The 19,612-nt window shown below is 41.0% G+C and overlaps 1 long non-coding RNA gene across 1 annotated transcript; it reads left to right on the forward strand.

Annotated features, from left to right (window-relative positions):
* Positions 1-4,628: 4,628 nt before the first annotated feature.
* LOC144785128 (uncharacterized) lies at positions 4,629-15,451 on the forward strand. Its single transcript, XR_013601771.1, has 3 exons — positions 4,629-4,702; positions 10,768-10,830; positions 14,232-15,451. It is a non-coding gene; the product is annotated as an uncharacterized LOC144785128 (long non-coding RNA).
* Positions 15,452-19,612: the final 4,161 nt, after the last annotated feature.

The raw sequence follows: 19,612 nt of genomic DNA on the forward strand, positions 1-19,612 counted from the left end.
ATTGATACGTGCTCAATACCTTCGCCCCTCTCCTACTAAAAAGAAGGAAATAAACAAAGTAAAAAATCAATTGAGAAGAGGAAAAACAAGTGAGAGAAAATCCCTTCAAGATCGAAACTGGGTCGAATTACAAATTGCTGCCAAAGAATCAAATCAGAGAACCTACTGGTCCATAATAGCTAAACTATCGGGGACAAAAAAGAAATTACAAGCAGTACCTGTTCCTCCGAAAGAGTGGGAACTCTACTTGGCAGAACTCTACAAAACAAATGTGGATAAATCACAAACAAACGGTTCAAATAAAGTGGAGGAAAAAGTCAAGGAAAAAGTAATCCCGAAAACAACAAATGTAATGGTGGAAACCCACATTAGGAGGGCAAGAAGTACAGGAGCTTTCGGCCCTGATCAAATTCCTATTAAGGCCCTGCAAACAAACTCTAAGGAATGGAGCCTCCTACTAACTCCACTTTTTAACCACATTATGTCCTGTGGTCAAGTACCCAAGTCATGGCAAGGGAGTACTATTATCCCAATTCATAAAAAAGGCTCCAAAACGGTAGCAGGAAATTATCGCCAAATAGCACTGCTGGATGCTACTGGGAAAATCTTCGCAGCAGAGATCCTCTTACAACTAAAAAACTGGGCCTTTTCGTTGGGGTTGATACCTATGTTCCAGTCAGGCTTCAGACCCAAACACTCTGTCACAGATAACATGGCAATTATTCAGTTTTTCCTGGACAAATATGTCACAAGAAAAAAACAGACGGTCTACATGGCCTTTATAGATTACTCGACTGCATTCGACCGAGTGGACCGTCCGACACTATGGAAAAAATTGAGGAGTTTGGGAATTAACGAACATCTGCTACAGGTCATCATTAGCCTCCATACAACTACTTGGTGTCGAGTCCAAATGGGGGGCGAAAAAGGACTAACGAAAGTAATATATACTGAAAACGGCCTCAAACAGGGCTGTTTATTAGCCCCCATGCTGTTTTCGTTATATTTAAACGACCTGCCTAAACAATTAGAAAAGGGCCTTAGCTTGCCCCCAAAAATTAATCAGCAAAGAGTTCATACGTTGCTTTACGCGGACGATATAGTCTTGTTCGATCTCACACCATTTGGTCTACAAAATTCCCTTGATATTTTGTTCAAATACTCAAAGGACAATTTCTTAATTCCGAACGTAGGGAAAACTAAAGTTGTAGCCTTTTCTGGGAGGAAGAAAAGTGCCAAATACAATTGGAGGCTTGGAGACGAAAAGGTTGAAGAAGAAAAAGAATATATCTATCTTGGCAGGATTCTTACCAAGAATCTCTCAAATACAAAGCACATTGAGAAGTTAAAGAAAAAATCTGACTTACATGCAGGAACTCTGTCCAGACTATATAGTGCCACAGGGAGCAGGCATTTTTCCTCATTAATAAAAATATATAAAGTAAAAATACCTGCAGTCCTGTCATATGCTACAGAATACATTCCCATTCAACAATGGGGCTTCATGGACCGTCAAGAGGGGAATATCTTGAAAAAAATGATGAGGGTTCCAATTGCAACACCAGTTCAGGTTTTACGGCTGGAATTCGGAATCACTAGTGCTTTTGCCACCGCAGTGGCAAATATAATTAGATGGGCCTATAATCTTCTTCATGCTACGGAGGGTACCCTCAGATTTCTGCTACAAAAAGAGACTTTCGGCCCAGATGTAGATAAACAAACTTTTCTAGTTAACATGTCTGCGGCGCTCCAAATGGCTGAAATTTCTATAGAAATCTTAAAGACTTGGTCCGCGTCACAACTAAAACTCTTTCTAAAATGTTTTACTCCTAGGTTGAGCTATGATTTGGACTATGCACACAGCCAGCGGCTTAAAATATTCAAACCCTTTACTACACTTATAGAGTACAAGAATATACACCCTTATATTTCATTTTGTCTTTCTCATAGTGCAAGGAGGGTGATTTTTATGTTTCGAACAGGGATTTTACCTGTACAATCTTTTAAATCAAAATGGTCACTTGGAGATCTCTCCCATCTATGTTTGTTATGTCAAGGGGGTGAGCAGACTGTGGAACACTTACTGTTTATTTGCCCCAACTTTAAAGTAGTAGCAGCTCGCGCTCAGTATATTTCGCCGATATACAGATCCTGTAGGTTAGTAAAAGATTCCGAAATATTAATAGCAGGTATCAACCCCCCGAATGAGTTTGTATGTTATAATTTGTACAAATTTTTTAAATCAACACTAGCTTTATATTAATTTGTGATGTACTTTTCTTTTGTTAATTTTTATCTCATTTTCTACATTTGTGGTCCTCGGTTGAGTACCTATACAAATAAAAACTTTTTGACTTTGACTTTGACTCTGCGGGTGGTGGGCGCCAACACTTATATTTGGAAACAGAGACTTATTTTTCATCATCAGACTTTGACCCAGATGGAGAGAGAGAGAAGGGCATAAAATACATAAAGGAGGTCGGGAGTAGGAAACAGTTGCAAAGGGAGAAAGCAGGGATGGAAATGAACCTGCTGGAATGAGTTAAACGGGCGGGACGCACTCATTGGAAGAAGAAACAGGTGGAATAAAGACTAGGCTGCCTTGGTCATCGGCAAATCCAGCATTTGGCAGTGCAGAAGAACTTTGGTTCCCTGTATTTATTTACTTTACAAACTGAGCACTGCTTTTTAGGAAGCAGTTTTTATCTGGTCTATGAACTTCAGTTCTTGCCTACACCTCCGGTGTATGCTGCGTTTCTGTTTGTTGTCTTTGTATAGCATGTAAACTACGGTGTATCCTAACCCTTCTTGTGAAGCCTTTACAGTGCTGATAAAGAGTGAATCGTGATTAGGGCTCCCGGTTTTATGGTATTTATGTGTTTGACATTTCCGTCTGTATTTATCCATTTTTTTTCAACTTTATCTGTTTTTATTCATATTTCTTATGGGTTTAGTGAAAAATATAAAGCTGAAACTGGTGCATTTCCACATTTATTTAATCAATAAATATGGAGTCATGCTTGAATGCCTGCCAGGTGTCAGTAATAGGAACACCCACAGAAGAAAAATCAATACACTTATATGAAAATATACACATTTCTGTATCAGCCTTGTGCATATCTGCTGCCTTTGAAGCCTCTTTACTAAAATTCCTTTCTTTGTAACCCTCTTACCTATCAATCTCAACACATCTATTGGCTTGGCAGTCATGGCAAAGTGTAGTTAGAATCACTCAAAAGCACCCAATTTCCGTTTTGATCCACATTTAAAAATAAATGCAGACAAGAAAATAAATGGTTTTCGGTCAGTATTTATCTGTAAAAATCAGTAAAAACGGAAGACAGGGAGCCTTAACCGGTTCCATGCTGATGACGGAACCGCTCCGTCATCAGCCGCGGTGGCCCTGTGCTGATGACGGAGCGGTTCCGTCATGGCCCGCCCGACACGCCTGCGAGGCGCTGATTTCGCGCCTGCGCGGCGCGTTCTATTAAGCGGGCGGGGCCATGACGGAACCGCTCCGTCATGAGCACAGCTCAACCGCGGCTGGTGACGGAGCGGTTCCGTCACCAGCATGCGCCCGCCGCGCGGCCCACCCGCCCCCTTTGCGCTGCGGCGGAATAGCCGCCCCAGCGATGTGGTTAATCGTGATACAGTGCTTGGGTGTGGGCCTGGCGGCATCTCTTCCAGGAGGTGAGTGTGCAAGTATTTGTCTGGTGGAAATTGATGCTGTGTCTCTTGCTATCTCGGATTAGTCCTGCACAATTTAGCACAAATAGAAAGGACTGTGCTTTCTTTACACTTGTATTAACATGGAGTTGGACGTTTCAGGGCAGATTCACAAAGGTATGTCTGAGTAAGTCAAAGAGTACTCCTATAGTACTGATGGACATGCTTGGAAATTATTTTCTGAATTTGCCCCAATGTTTTTATGTTTTTTTATTACTTTGGAGGCAAAGTCTTTTTTAATTGTTTCTTTTCACTCTAGATTAAATTTCGTTTTCACTTTACAACTTGATTAGGGAAAAACATTTGCCCAGTAACAAGGCACTGAAAAAAAATATATTCCTCTGCTCGTTTAATACACAATTATAATGAAACTGTGTGTTGCCCATTTTAATGATCTTTAAAAGGTGAAAGGTTAAGTTCACACTCACACTGGTATAACAACAATATAATAATAATTATTATTATTGTTCGTTTTTATATCACACGTAGTGTCCCTGTTGACATTAACCAAGTCATTAAATAATATTAATAATTATGAGTTAATATAACGCTTCATACCACAGTTACTGCAGCCTCTAAGCACTGTAAATAACTATATAACCGCTGTTACTATTTTCTGATTTGATGGCACTAAATGTATCGAGGTTGGAAGGTTGAACTGCTGAGTTTTCAATCCACAGGGGTCTGTTTTCCTGTGAGATCTGAAACAGCAGCCGAAAAGGAGGACGATGAGAGGAGAAGGGTAAAGCCAAACCCCAGTCTCAGTGGTGGGAGAGCTGTCCATTGAAGGAAATGCAGGAAAAGATGTCCTCTGTAACTATCAAGTGACGGTAGGATTGGGCACAGATCTCTGCTGCCCTCTAGTGGAAGAAATGCAAAGTATTGTTTATGGCGATCAAGAGGGTCACTCGTAAAGTAATAACAGTGTCGACACGCAGACTATCCTGATGTCTTCCTCTCTACTTTACTGCATCAGGTGAGCTAAAATTAGTATTGGCTTCTTCAAATCCCATCCTAGAGGTCTCCTCACATACAACTCAAACACTGTCCCTATTTACTTTAGGATTTCATCTCCCCGCCCTGTTCTCGTGATGACACCCACTCTGTTACTACAACGCCTCTGACTTTTATTTTTAATGTAAACTGCTAAAACAAATTTCAGTAAGTACGTATTTCCTCCTTCTGTCTTTCTCGCCTAATGTTATAAGGCTTTTACAATATGTAAGGTGTCTAGCAAACTCCATATTGGGTGTAAACTGCTGGAATGATGGGGAATATCTATTATGTGTTATGTAATTCATGTTTCTGTCTATTTTACTGTACGTTACATGGTGTTACCCACCTGTGTAAAGCGCTCTGGCATCCTGTTTAAGGGATATGATCGTGTTATATAAATAATAAATAATTAAAAAGAAAATATAAAAACATTGTCCCAGTTAAGACATTTGAGCTGCATGTAGCACCAAGATATAAGAGTGTTTCACTTTGGATTTTAATCTATTAAATTAAACAACACTTAAAAAAAATGTCCCCCACCTGACTAGGATACATTTGTATTCACTGTCAAAGCCGCTACCTTTAAATATTCGGAAATTCATTATATCCTAAGTAATTTTAAATCTGCAGCGCTTAATAGCCCTGAAGGGGGTTTGTATTGCAGAACGCCAGCAGTTTGAAGGACTTTTGTCGCCATTGTTGATATTTCCAAAGGCAGGTTAAATATCGACATCTGTTTAATCGAACTGTCCGACTGCTTTGTAGCACACAGCGGCCCATAGTTATGGCCACTGGAATTATGCAGCAGGTGAGGACCAAATTATGTGGCAGAGTTGAGCAAATTATGCCGCAAGCAAAGGCAAAACATGCGGTGCAATGTGGCTCATTTTGTGATAGTATAGCTTCCTTATTTTGTAATTGTTCTACTTTTTAACACTGTCTGGACATTGGTTGCACCTCATTGGTACCAGGTTAACACCCAACGTTAGCAATAAGCAGCAGAAGAGTGACAAATCAACCATTTGCTGCATAATTAGCAGATTTTACCCCCAAAAATGTTCTAGCTCAAACGGATCAATAGTCACTAAAAATGCAGCAACATGTGTTGCAGCGCAGTGGAAGGCCCTTCACAAAACTTGACTGGTTACCTATCGTGGCTTTGAATGGCTTCAAAAATCTGGAGTAAGGCAACGCAGTGCAAATTGATGCGTTGCCTTAGTCTGTGCAAGGGAGGCATTTCATGGGCTTTGCGGTGGGTGTTCCCCCGCAACTCCCGTGGTATTTGATGCATTCCCAGATTTACCTGGACTTGTAAACCTGGGAATGTGCCTTAAAGATATGCCTTCTCAGGTGAGGCGTAACAAGGAGAAATATCTGTATTTCTTTTAATTTTTTCCTCTTTCTAGGTGTGCTGCATAGAAAGAGGAAATAACCTCCAAAGATTTGTTTTTATACAGGAAGGTGCCCCTTCCTGCACGTAAGCAATCCTGCCAATAACACAGGCACCCTTGCACCATGGTGCAAGGGTGCTTACGGTGGCGCTGGGCAGGCCCGGACTGGCCATAGCGGGCACCGGGCAATCCCCCGGTGCGCCGCACGGGTGGGGGGCGGTTTTGAGCCCCTGGGGGCCGATTTTGTTACAGGGCCGTTTTTGCAGCATATCGGCCCTGCAACAAAATCGGCCGAAAACCGGCCCTAGCAAAGCGCTCGGCGGCACCTCCAACCCCCCCTGAGTGGGAAGGGGGGCCGGCCGAGCACTTTGCCAGGGCCGGATTTGGTTCCCAGTCCGGCCCTGGCGCTGGGATGCCAAAACGCAGGGGGAAAGGACAGGAAGGCACAGTACTGGATAAATGCATTGCATTTATGCCCTTTCCCTGTAAGGCAGAGCAGTAAGGTGACTTGCTGCGCTGCGCTGCCCTGTGCCACAAATTTCATAAATATAGCCCAGAGTGTCATCATTCTTCTCTTTCAAGGCGGGGCATATGCTCCCACAAAGTAGTTCCCTTCAGTGCAAGGGACTACTTTAGTAAGGTGTGCATTTGAGACCAAAGGTTATTATTATTCGTAGACAATGTCTTGTTTATATATTGGCGAGGGCCTGCCAGACCTCCCCACCAGCTAAGTTTTACAAAAACCGTGACAAAATAAAACAAGCATCCACACAGCCAAAAGGTTTGCAGCCAATGGCTGACATATTTGGTTGCAGATGCCTGCTATATTTGTACAGCTGCCTTCGAGCATTACTAATGCTTCAAGAAGAAATGGTTTGCTTCCACCCACACCCATGCACCCATAACCAGCTGCTGACACGCCAGCCTTGCCTCACAAGAAGCGAAGCCTTAAATCATCTTAATGAGCTCAGGGAACATTCTAGGACGAAGAGAGCAGCAGAAGCCCCAGGGATATCTGAGCTGCCAGAAGGAATACTCAAGCCATCCAAGCTTGTCTCAGGGTCCTGCCTTTACTAAGGGTTGTGCAGGTGTTCGTTTTAGGCAATACCCAAATCAAATGTGCAAACTTTGTGCCATGCAAGCGACACTGCTCAACATTTGTTTGGCTTCATTCCTACATTAGTGGCGGGACTGATATCTCGTGTTTGTGTTGGCGCAGGTTAGTGCTGTCAATCTCTAAACACCTGTTTCTGGATATCATGGGCCTCATTTATGAGGCTATGCGTCACTTTTGCGCCATACAGATACGTCAGAAATACTGACGTATCTGTAACTCCTTGCGCAATGATGCATCATACTGTAAATATGACGCATCATTGGTGGTGCAAGGAGGGTGCAGTGAAAAGTGACGCATTGCTGTTTTCACGCAGCGGAGCATCACTTTACATAAATGAGGCCCCATATTGGTAACTGCTTGAACTCACTAATAATGTCTTCACATAGAAGGTGCCTCAAACAGAATTGCAACTTGCGTTTGAACAATAAGTGCTAATATTTCCCAAATTAATCTTTCTAGTGGTATCCATAGCAGAAGGATGAAGGTTCGACTCTACCCTACTAGGACGTCAACCTCTGACTTATGATTCCTGGGCGGACGTTCCACAAGTGTCCTGGACAGCGCCTTGAACTATCAGTTTGGGCGCTAGACAATCTGCTGTTTATCGGCATCCATTTTTCCTCAAATAACTTCGTAAATGAACATAGGCCATGGAGTTCAGAAGTACTGCCTGCGGAAATACGAGAGCTGAGTTCTAGTTATAATTCACCAACTTAACTACTTTTTGTGATCCTGGGCGAATCGCTTTAGGTCTCTGTACCTGGGTTGACTGGCCTGCCAAATCTCGGGATTTTGGAAAAACATGTTTAACACCAGTCTCACCAATTATATGTAAAACTGGACATTTCCCTAATTATCCCTTATGTATGATTTGTTAATCGTCATTGTCGGTATACAGGATGGGATTTTTTCAACAGGAAACTAGTTATACCCAGAAAAAGAAACACTGACAGTTAAAAGAATTTATTCATATCAGTGCTCAGCAACATCACATGGACCTGATAGCTTTGCCTTTAGCGCCACCTTGTGGTCTAAAGAGTAACTGATGACAAAAAGAATTGGAATTACATTTATATACCGCCTACTGTCCCTGAATATTTACTACATTTAACACTGCTTTGAGCTAGGAGACTTGCTAAGATGTAGAACTTCTGCTGATATCACCCCTCTGCTGCTTCTTAAGCATGCTGCCGCTGCCTAGTGCCAGAAAACACACCCTTGCATGATAGAGCAAAGGTGTCTGCGTAATGTCAAGCACAGGGTTTGAAATGTGAGACCATGGGTACTCGCAAACATTTCCCCGGGGGCCGCAAAGTACTGTCTGGGGCATGCTCGAGGGCCGCACTTATGCCAGCAGGTTGAGGGTCGGGGTGACGAAAAGTGGGCGTAGGGGAACGACAAGCAGATGCATGGTGTGGACAACAAACCGAGCCTTCTGTCTGCCACCAATGATCTATTCTCATGCAAGTATTAAAGTCAAAGCATTAACTTCGAATGTAAAATGTGAGAGGGGAAGAGATACTCATCCGGTGGCTGAAGTGCAAAATGTGAAACTAGAAAACCTGGTATCAGTCCTGGCTTCCCCACTTTACTAAATTGTGTGATCCTAGGCAATTGGTTAACTTCACTTTGCCTCCTTTTTCATTACCACATACGAGAGCACCTTGAAATACAGGGGTTCAGGATATGTGCTGTAAAAAACCTTCTCTTATGTTTTATTTAATAAACTATAATGTTCCAATTATATAACAACTAAGGCTACACACGAGGTGGACCAGATAAATTACTTGCCTCTTGGTTCACTAATGGCATTTTTTTCAAAAAGAGGGATGGAATGAATATTATCAAATGAAAGTTTGAAAACTATCACTGCTAATAAAGGCCTCAAAATGCAGTGATATAATCTGATCTACAAAGATAAAACGATCATGCATGTTAATAAAATACACTTTTTTGAAGTTTGCAGAGAGTTTATCATGTTTTTACAAGTTTTGTGCAAGATGGCTTTAAAACTATAGGTGTTCCTATAGAATAAGTTGTCTAGGATGAAATTAACAAAATACAGGGGAAAATATCAAGTTTTATCTGGGCATCCCGTGTTTTTTTGTTTTTTTAAAAGTTTTATATAGTGCTGGCTAGACCCGGAGGTATCAGAGCGCTTTACATGAGCATCAGATCACAGGTACAGGTTACATCGTTACAAAGGTTACACAGTTATTAGAGCATGGCAACATAGTTACTTGTATGGTCGAGATAAACAATAAGCACAGATAAGTAAGGGGAAAAGCAGGCAGGGGGAAAGATTCAGAGGAGGGGGAAGGAGCTGGGGAAGTAGACAGGTAATTTAGGTGGGAAAGAGGAGGGGAGGGTGAAGGACACCGCATGGAAAGAGCAGGGGAAGGGCGACGGGGAACACAAACGGTTAGACGAGTCAAAGCAATGTCCAAAGTCCAGTAAGCTGTGATCCCAGGGGAAGTGGTATCACTTCCCTATCTCAATTGCGGGAGGCTCCCTTCACGCAGTGGACTCTCTCAGAGGGGGCTCTGAGACTCCAAGGCCTACATTCTGGATCCTTCCCCAAAAAGGGGAGAGGGAGTGCTTTGGCAAGGGGTGCCATACCATACCTCAGCTGTGAGTGGCTCCCTTGGCGCATTGGACTCTCTCAGCAGGTTCGCTGAGACTCCAGAGTATAAATATTGGATCTTTACCCAACAAGGGGAGAAGGAGTGCTTAGTCAAAGGGCACAAAGGACAGGGGTCTATGCAGACTAGCAAGTAAGATGAGAGATTCAGGGGAGAGGGGATAGGAGCCAGGGAGGTCTTAAGAAAGGCGGGTTAGCATTGCCAGACCGTAGACTTTACTGAATGGCCTTCCAATTTAAAAACATTTGTATGTTGGCAGAGGAGCCCATCAGCACCCCCTGGGGTTTAATACAGGGAGAAATGACCAAAGATGTGGGCTCAGAAGCTTTTTAATATAAATTCGGAGCTAAAAAATTCTGTTAAAAAGTTAGGTTAAAGGTTTAAAATCTGCATTAAGACTGTGGTTTGTAGTGAAACGGTCACTAAAGATTGGCTATTTCTCCCCAATTTGGGAATCCCCAGGAACGCCGGAGTGCTTGAAAGACGCACTGAGTCTGCCTTTAAAGCAGGCAGGGATAACAAAATGGGGAGACCTGTTAACAAAAGGAGTAATGATTCCTTGGGAGGTATTAAATATTAGGACAGGTACTAAGCTCTCCAGGTTCAAGTATTTGCAGCTCACTTCATGGTCTTCGACCGTCGTAGTGGAAGTAGGGGTACATGGGACTTTGAGGCCTCACTCCAGGACACTAGTCCAAGTGCCAAAGAAGTGGCAAAATGGTATGGACAGTTCTTGGAGGCAGAAGAAGAGAAACTGAAGGCTCCTTCCGAGATTTGGACAAATACACTGCAGGAAGGGAACATACAATCTCTGAGCATAAATTCCTTGAAACTACTTTACGCCACAGTAACACCTGCTAATTTTAAACGTCATCATTTTTTTTGTCATCCATAGGTTATACTGGACCGAGCAACGACTGGCCAAGTTTGTGCTACAACCGGTTCCCTGTTGGAAGAGGTGCAGTTTTTTAAGGGCTAATGATGTTCATGTTTTTTTACATGTCCATTGATTAAAGAATTTTGAAAGACTTTAGAAGTCACCATTAGGGCCACCCAAGGAGAGAATATAATTTTAACTGAAACACTGGTGCTTCTTGAGGTGGACAGTGTCTCTCAACATATCTTAAAAAATAAGAAAAGGGGTTTAGTATTTTATTTGCTGCTCCTGCCCAGGCGAGGGATTTGGAAACACTGGTTGGACCCCCTCCCTCCACACCCTACAGCCTGGTTAAGTGTAGTAAAATGGAAATGTAATATAGACATCAAATGTAACCCACAATGGTCAGAAGAGCTTTGGGGGGATCATTTGAAGTGGTCAGGTTAGGGGTCTATGACAAATGCTGCTGGAGGGCCATTCACTTTGATACCTGGTCCAATAATTACACCAGGCCATGGACTGGGTGGTGGTTTCCACCCCGCCCACCCCCCTATAAAAAGACCAGTGCCGTGGAGGCCAGGAGTCCGAAACTGCATGGCCCACAGACGGATCAAGGGTGTTCACAAAAGGCCCAGAGTGCAGTGGCCATGGTGAAATGAGGCCCAAAAAAAAAGGAGACTATCTTTCCTTCTTTATCGTTACTTTAGTTTACGTGTAAATAATGAATGCCCGTTTTACAGCTTTCTGAATGTTCCTGCTCTGTCAAATGAACAGAAGCCCAGCACTGCTGTTCACCAGGAGGCTGCAATTAAAGGGCAGGAGGGCCGCATATTGCCCCAGGGCCATACTTTGAGTATCCCTGCCTTTAGCCTTTATTACATTGATTTGGGGCAGGGTGAGCCACAGGGGACACCCTAGAACTGTATTCATGCAACATCATGTATGAGATTAGGTATTTTGTATTTTTTAGCTTCCTTAGCTATGCCACTCAGAACAAGCATTGGCAAAGCCAATAGGTCTCTCCTTACATATGTAACTGATGATATGATTGTAAAGCAGTGGAATGTGTGTTATGAATCTGTAATTTTTTTTATTGGTCTGTGTAAATTTATTTGTTTACATTTTTTTTTAACAAATTGCTTTTATTCAATTTGTTTATTGCCTTATTAAAGTGCCCGTGCACCTAGTATCTGTGTGAATTGAGCCACTTTACAAAAGTAAGGAGGAAATCGAGACAGCAATTTTGGGTTTGGCTGCTGGGAAGGCAATGGGACTAGATAATATACCCCTAGAATATTATCGTGTATTTCGTAGACTCCTCAAGCCTGAAATGCTTAAAGTATTCCAGCAAGCTTTTTTAGGTAATCCACCTGACTCATGGTCGTTAACTACCATAGTTATTTTTAAGAAGAAAGGAAAGGCTGATGATGAGCTAGGGTCATATAGACCGATCTCTCTTATCACTGCTGATAGCAAGATCTTTTCTAAAATTCTTGCCAATAGATTGAATGATTTTATGCCAACTCTTGTCTCAGTAAAACAACACAGATTCATTTTAAATCGAGACACAACTGACCATGTCAAAAAAAATATATCACTTTTGGACTGGGCTCAGGCCACGGAATCCCCAGTTGCGGTGGCCCTGTTGGATGCTGAAAAAGCATTCGACAGGGTCGCCTGGGGGTTCTTGTGGTCAGTGCTAGAATGGAAGGGATTCCCCAGGGAATATATTTAGGCAATTGAAGCATTATATTCTCATCCGAAGGCTGCAATTCGGATAACAGATACCTTATCCGAACATTTTACGATAACAAGGGGGACAAGGCAAGGTTGTCCCTGCTCCCCCTTGTTGTTCGCTTTGTATATCGAACCTTACCTCAACAGATTGGAAAATGAGGTTGATATTGCTTCGGTTATTGTTTCACAAACTGCATGCAAAATATTTGCGTATGCCGATGATATCGCTATTGCTACCTCAGATATCAGGCAGGCTCTACCTAAAATAATTAATCTAGCTAATGAATTTGGAGGGCTCTCGGGATATAAACTAAATGTCTCAAAGACACAGCTGATCCATTCAGAGAAGGGCCGGACGGACAATATAGTCTTTGTCTCAGAGGCACTATATCTTGGGATTATAATATCTCACAAAGTAGATGATATAGTGCGTCTTAACATAGAACCGGTTTTAAAATCTGCAAACAGAACCTTGGAGAGATTAAATAATTTACACTTTTCACTATACGGTCGTACTAATATATTGAAAATGTTGATTTTCCCTAAATTTCTGTACTTATTTCGTACAATACCTCTGTTATTTTCATCTTTTTACTTTTCAAAAATTGACAGAATGTCCTCCAGGTTTCTTTGGGGATACCATCGATCCAGAAGGGCTCTGAAATGGTGCACCCTCCCAAGAATGAAGGGTGGTTCGGGGATTCCTAATTTTCAGTTATATTATTGGGCTATTTTACTTAGATATATGGGCGTTCTAATTTTTCAAGACATAAATCTGGAAGAATCGATCAGCCCATCGATTTATGAAATGTTATTAGGGGAGGAAGCTCGTCAATGCTTAGTAAGAATATTAGAGCCCAGTTATTATAAAAAGACGAAATTTAAAATGATAATAAACGCTTTTACAATTTGGAGGCAGATTAAAAGAAAAATACTTTTTTGTGGTGATCTAAACTATTATTCCCCGGTTTTGAACAATCGTTTGCTACCTGAGATTTTTAAGGACCAAGTAATGAATAGATGGCATTTAGCTGGGATACGGCTGTTAGGAGATTTGTACCAAGAAAATCAGGTTGCTTTTTTTACTTTTTTACAGCAAAATTATAATTTATCCAGAAACGACTTCTTCAAATATCTTCAAATACTTAGTTTCTTGGAATCTAAGGGTCTTTTGGATCACTCATTAGAGAATCTGATTGCAGATAATATGGTAAATAAATCAGTAGTGATAAACAACCCACCTCCCGTCCTCTTAACTAAAAGCAGTGATAAAGTGAAATCATATATCTATTTTTCAGCATAACCAGTCCTGGACCATATTGTGATGGAGTTCATGGGATTAACTAGGAAATCGTGTAATATGTGAACAGGTAACCAAAAAAACGTTGATAATGTTTCCTATGACAGACACCCGATCCGCTGAGGATATTGATGAAATTAGATAGGGATATAAGGAAGGAAATAAGTGGCCAATGCGGGACAAAGAGTGGGGTAGAATTAACAAGATGTAAATGGGGAAGATACAATGTACTGAGGAATATGATTCTGGGTAAATTACTGTGAAATATCCACTAATGATCGAGACTATCGCTTGGCAACTAAGAATATGACAATGCCGATTTATTAGAACATGATGTACCAGTAGGATGACTGTAATACAATTATTAATTGGGAAGAGGTTTTGTAGAATGAATAAGCTGAATGTAATACATACAAAACACTGATGGCAATATGTTTATCCGCAGGAGAATTATACTGACGGCAACCAACCAGTGCCATATGTAGGAGAGACTCATTAATATAGTCTTGAAAAAGATGGTAATATATCGGTAAAAACCATCGAAACGCGTCGACGCTCCTCTGCACGATCAAGAGATCAAAAATACCTATCCTGTAGATAAAGAATTATAGACGTCAAGGATAGTGTCTATGATAAAAATCTCAAAAAACGTGCAACAGTTACTGACAATTTCTATGTCTTTGTATGTCTCTCCTTTTTTGTATTTCTCAGCTCGATATAATGTGTATGAACTGTGGTTTTTTTAATAATTTGTTTTTTTAATATTTTTGTACGGGAGTTAATGCAATTCATGAATGTGTTCATGAAATTTTAATATATGTGTATAACTTGTTTTTAACATGAGATTGGAAATGTACAAACTCTCCTGCTGTTTTAATAAAATGAATGAATTTTAGTTTTGTTGTATTAGTATATGAGACAAGAAGGATCCTGTTGGGGATTCAGTGGGCACATTGGGTAGTTTTGAGACAAACATTTAGGTTTGTCCTATGTAAGATTGGTCTGCCAAGGGAAAAACACTTTCTTCACTCATTAATGACAAAAATGGATATTTTGGAAACTAGTAGAAGGGGGAAAAACATCGGTATAGTTTATCAAAGGATGATAAATAAACTTGAAGATGATTTAGGGCTGGTGGGGAATAAATGGCAGAGGAAACTTGGACTAGATAATATAGATATATCCAGAGCAATTGAGTTGTCAACCAAAATGCTTTTCAATGGCTCGTTACAAAGTCAGCATTTCATGGCTATTTTTGATCTATATTATTCTCCAGCAAAATTAGCGAAATGGAAAGCGAGAATTTGGTAATAAATGTAATCGATGTGGTTATCTTGCTGCTGACTCTATACATATGCTTTTTAATTGTTCGAAACTTTCCCAATTTATTATGGGTGTTCAATTATTTTTAAATAATAGTTTTGGGATTGATGTACAATTGTCTGCCGAATTGATTATTTTTGGACTTCAAGCGAACCTAATTGGAAAAAGGCCAGCAGCGGAAGAAGGATTTTTATTTATTTGTATGTCAATTTGTCGCTTTTGTATTACCTCCTGTTGGTTAGATCCAGAGCCACCAGCATTTAATCATTGGCAACTGAAACTGTTATCTATATACCAATTAGAAATGGCGATTTATAGATCAAAAGGGGAAAAAAAGGAAAATATTTGGTCAAAATGTATGGGCTTCTATCTCAAACTTGTTATGATCCTGTAATGTTTTATTTTTCATCCTATGTAAAGCTATGCGGTTGTTATTTTCCTTCTTTTTCTTATTTATGCTATTGTATATGCTTCTATGTACCTTATGTATAAGGTGTCCTTTTTGTTTTCTTCTCTGTATTCTGCTCGGTATATAACTGATTGCTGAAATAAAATTAATTAAAAAATATATTAAAAAAAAGAGATTAGGTATTTTGTGTTTTTTAGCTTCCTTAGCTATGCCACTCAGAACAAGCATTGGCAAAGCCAATAGGTCTCTCCTTACATATGTGACTGATGATATGATTGTAAAGCAGTGGAATGTGTGTTATGAATGCTGTAATTTTTTTTATTGGTCTGTGTAAATTTATTTGTTTACATGTTTTTTTTTAACCAAAATTGCTTTTATTCAATTTGTTTATTGCCTTATTAAAGTACCCGTGCACCTAGTATCTGTGTGAATTGAGCCACTTTACAAAAGTAAATATATGGAGTACACAGTAGTAATGCTATGAACTGGTTGGTGGTTTATAGTGGCTTCCATGGATTACATTGTAACAGATTAATATGAAAGTGCTTTAAGTGATTTTTTATTCTCCTAGTAAAGTGAGCCGTACAAGGGGGATTTGTTTTTTTAACCCCTTCCATGCTCATGACGGAACGGTTCCGTCATCAGCGTCGGTGCTCCGGTGCTGATGACGGAACATTTCCGTCATGAGTCAATGTGATTTATGACCCTTCAGCACTGCAGCGAAATTCCCGCAGCACTGAAGGGGTTAAAGTGGACAGCGCACACCTAGTAGCCACATGATCGGGCCCTCGTTAGTTAAGGAAAGATACTGTGTACGCAGTATTATTGCTATCATCTGGATGCTGCTGTAAAGGCTTTCCATGGATTACATTGTAACTGAGACAGAGCACATTTGAAAGCACTTTAGGATGAACAGCAATTGAATATTGTTTACTACAGGAGGATTGTTATGCATACGGTGCTGGACAGCGTATTTGAATACACTTTGTGTAAAGAAATAAATACAGTGCACATGATCAGCATATTGTATTATATTAATAAGTGTCAGAAGTAAAGGGAGATTAATAGGTTTTCTCTAAACTGGAAGACAATGACACCGCCCTGGACCTCAACCCGGTTGTATATCAGTAAACTCGTTAGTAGCTTTAAATAAAAAGAAAACATTGGCAACACCAATAGAGCTCGCCCATGCAAGAGCTAATGACTTTGCCAATATGTTTTAGCCTTGTTGTACATCAGCGTGGCTGCTGTTCAGCATGGCTAAAGGTTAGTGGGGTAAAGGAGAGTGCAGAGGAGTCAAAGGACATACAGTAGGGTGTTAGGAAGTGGTATGAAGCGTCATGGAGTGGCGTAGAATATTGTGGCGTGGAGTGAAAGGGAGTGGTGTGTCGCAGATTGAAAGAGCATAGAGTGCCGGAGTAGAGTCTCGTAGAGTGGGATAGCATAGTGTCATGGAGTGGTGTATAGTGGAGTGGTGTACAAGGTGTTGAATAGAGTAGATTATCATAGAGTGGAGTAGTGTAGGAGAGTGAAATGACATAGAATGGAGTATAGTGTTGTAGAGTTGTGTGGCATAGAGCAGAGGAGTGGAGTAGTGTGTTGTAGAATAGAGTGGAGTAAAGTGGCATGGAGTGCCATAGAGAAAGTTGCATAGCGCATCATAGAGTGGAGTAGTGTTGTAGAGTGGAGTAGTGTTGTAGAGTGGCGTAGAGTGTTGTAGAGTGGAAATGTCGTACAGTTTCCTAAAGTGGCATAAAGTACTGTGGTGCAGTGTAGATTGGAATAGAGTGCGTTGGTTTTGAGTAAAGTGGTGTAGAGTACATTGACGTAGAGTGCAGTGACAGAGTACAGTGCTGCAGAGTGGCGTGTAGTGGTATACTGAGCAGTGCCACAGAGTAGAATATAGGCCTAGAGTTCAGTGACAGAGTACAATGGTGCAGAAAGCAGTGGCATGTAGTATAGTGAGCAGTAGAATACAGAGGCATAGAATGCAGTGACATAGTACAATGACGTAGAGTGCAGCGACATGTAGTGTAGTGAGCAGTGGTACAGGGTAGAATAGAGAGGTGTAAAGTGCAGTGACATAGTACAATGATGCAGAGAGCAGTGGCACAGAGCAAAATAAAGAGGCGTAGAGTGCAGTGACAGAGTACAATGATGTATAGTGCAGTGGCATGTAGAGATCAGTGGCACAGAATAGAGAGGCATAAAGTGCAGTGACATAGTACAATGGCATAGAGTGCCGTGGCATAAAGTGTTATGTAGTATAGTGGCGTAAAGTGCAGTGGTGTGGAGTAGATTGTTTCAAAGTAGAGTGGTGCATGGTAGAGCACAGTGGAGTGTTACATAGAAGAGTACATTAGCATACAGTGCAGTGGTGCAAAGTAGTGTGGGGCAGAATGCATTGTCATAGAGTAGGGTGGTGTAGAGTAGAGAGACATGGAATGGCGTAGAGTTGAGTGGCGCAGAGTAGAGTGCAGTGACAGTGTGGAGTGGCATAGTGTGGAGTGGAGTGGGGTAAAGTGGAGTATGCATGGCGCGGTTGTGTACTGCCATTACAGACAACAAATCTTCAATTGAAATGACCATTACATCTGCACAGACATACAGTTTTACTGATAAAAGTATACATTCCACAAACGATAAAGTGTGGAAATTGGCATCAACTAGTGTATTGATTTGTTTTGATTGTATTGCAATTGGTTTCCCAAAAATGTGCTTCATTTGTGCTTTTCAAAATCTTATATTTTCTGAAATATCTGTACGGTTAATTTACAGACATTTACATTTTGCTGTGTGTTAGAAAGAAAATAACATTTTACAGCCTTCCTCAAGCACAACCTCTGTAGCCAGCATGATTGTCACTTTAAATCCTCTCACTTTGAAGTCAGTGAAAGAAAAGTAAACACCAAGCTCCATGGAAGACAAAGCCTGACATTTGACCTCTGTCTTTTAATGCACAGCAAATGTGACTAGATAAGAACACGATTTAAAGGCCTGTTTACAGAAATCCAGTCCTGGTGGACAAATTCAGTAAATAAGGGTTAAGCTACAGAAGAGACAAACTCAAGCTGGACAGCCTAAAACAAATAGAGCCAGCAAATAGAAAGCAAGCAAATGTGAGATACAAACCACAAGGCCAATGTTAAGCAATGGGAAGAATGCATTCTCAAGGAAGCTTTCAGAATGTTCCCAAGATGTCGTTAGCAAACCAGACAGCTGCGCTGCTTGGTAGGCATCGACCTAAAAAGGTAGCAAAAGCAGCCTACAAACAGATGCAGTTAGATGGACTGCTTTAATAGTAATGTGAGCAGCCACTACATAGCTGAAAGAAACTCAACAGATCACCTACGATGGGTAATTCCGGAGACTTTAGACACTGCGCAAGAGAATGCGGAATGCATCCTTTTCGAGAAAGAACAGATGTGGGTGTACAGCTTGGGAACTTATAACCAAGGATTAAACGACACTATCCTGTGGTTATCAGTTCAGTAATGAACGTAAGCCATGAATCACCAAGGGCACGTAAGAACGAAAATCACCTGCTGAATAAAGAACAATATGTGTGATTAAGTACATAAATTAACTTTTCTCTGAACAAATCGGGAACCTTTTTGAATGCAATATGGCATCATATCCTCCATGGTCCTGAGAAATATAGTACCTCATTACCAGTTCACATCCAAACTACATTACCCATAAGGCAGCATTATTAGACATATCCTCCCCCTAAGTGGCTCTAAAATCAGCTACCAAAAATATCTGCACTTTAACACTTCCTATATTAAGATTATGAGCTCTCTTGGCCCTTGCGCAGACAAAAAGAATGTTTGTTGCTGAGCACTATCAGCCATAGGAAATTGCGACCAATTAGACAACACGCGGGAGGGCAAACAACAAAGTCCCGCCCTCTGAATATACTTTCTTTTCCAGGGCAAATAAGACAGCGACAGCACGTTTTAGGAATCCCACACAGCAGGATTACTAGCCGAAATGCTGACCTCATGGAATTGAAACACCTGCATAGTTTCCAGGTAAAACTAATCAAATCTATTTTTCCTAAATTTCTCTCACTTTCACTTTTATCCTCATAG

The sequence above is a fragment of the Lissotriton helveticus genome, chromosome 10 (genome assembly GCF_964261635.1).
Source record: "Lissotriton helveticus chromosome 10, aLisHel1.1, whole genome shotgun sequence".
NCBI classification, from domain to species: Eukaryota; Metazoa; Chordata; class Amphibia; order Caudata; family Salamandridae; genus Lissotriton; species Lissotriton helveticus.